Genomic DNA, 480 nt, shown 5'->3' on the forward strand with positions numbered 1-480 from the left:
GGGGGACATTCCAGCGGGCAAGGAGGAGAAATCTGGAGAGGCCAGGATACGATCTATCCTGAGGCTTCTCCAACCTCCTTCCCTCTCCTTCCAAAATCCTAAAAACATGGGGCAGGAGCATAGAGGGGCAAAGATCACCTCCCCTACACTTCTGCCCTGCACAGGACAGAGCCTTGTCTGGGTAGGGACTCCTCAGACCATTGCAATAGAATCGCACCCTTACAATCATTTTTTCTTTTTCCTTTTTGCACTGTTGCCCACACCGTTTTGCATCTTGAAGTGCAGCCTTGAGAGTTTCTCCGAGGCAGCAGGCTAAAAGAGATCCTCCCTCACCCCCACCCCGGCCTTGGGATTTCCTGCAGGAAGGCGCTGCCTTCTAAAGATGCCCCGGATGCTCCTGACCAGTGCTTGAGGTGTGCATGTCTTGGCCGTGGGCGTGTGTTTCCTAAACCTCCATCCCCGTCTTCGTCTCTCCCCCAG

At 54.4% G+C, this 480-nt stretch overlaps 1 protein-coding gene across 7 annotated transcripts in view; it reads left to right on the top strand.

The window, feature by feature from the left end:
• The window catches only part of FOXK1 (forkhead box K1), a 68,746-nt gene that overhangs the window by 63,966 nt on the left and 4,300 nt on the right, over positions 1–480 (top strand). The gene's annotated exons all lie outside the window — the stretch shown is intronic.

Source organism: Varanus komodoensis, unplaced genomic scaffold, assembly GCF_004798865.1.
Source record: "Varanus komodoensis strain SLA01 unplaced genomic scaffold, ASM479886v1 scaffold26, whole genome shotgun sequence".
NCBI classification, from domain to species: Eukaryota; Metazoa; Chordata; class Lepidosauria; order Squamata; family Varanidae; genus Varanus; species Varanus komodoensis.